Genomic DNA, 259 nt, shown 5'->3' with positions numbered 1-259 from the left:
CTCTGGACCAGAGTCCCACACAACTCTGAACCAGAGTCCCAAACACCTCTGAACTAGAGTCCCAAACAACCCTGAACCAGAGTCCCAAACAACCCTGAACCAGAGTCCCAAACAACCCTGAACCAGAGTCCCAAACAACTCTGAACCAGAGTCCCAAACAACTCTGAACCAGAGTCCCAAACAACCCTGAACCAGAGTCCCAAACGACTGAACCAGAGTCCCAAACGACTCTGAACCAAAATCCCAAACGACTCTGAAC

Source organism: Echiichthys vipera (assembly GCF_963691815.1).
Source record: "Echiichthys vipera genome assembly, chromosome: 5".
NCBI classification, from domain to species: Eukaryota; Metazoa; Chordata; class Actinopteri; order Perciformes; family Trachinidae; genus Echiichthys; species Echiichthys vipera.
The sequence above is the reverse complement of the archived record's forward strand: the minus strand, read 5'-3'. Positions refer to the sequence as shown.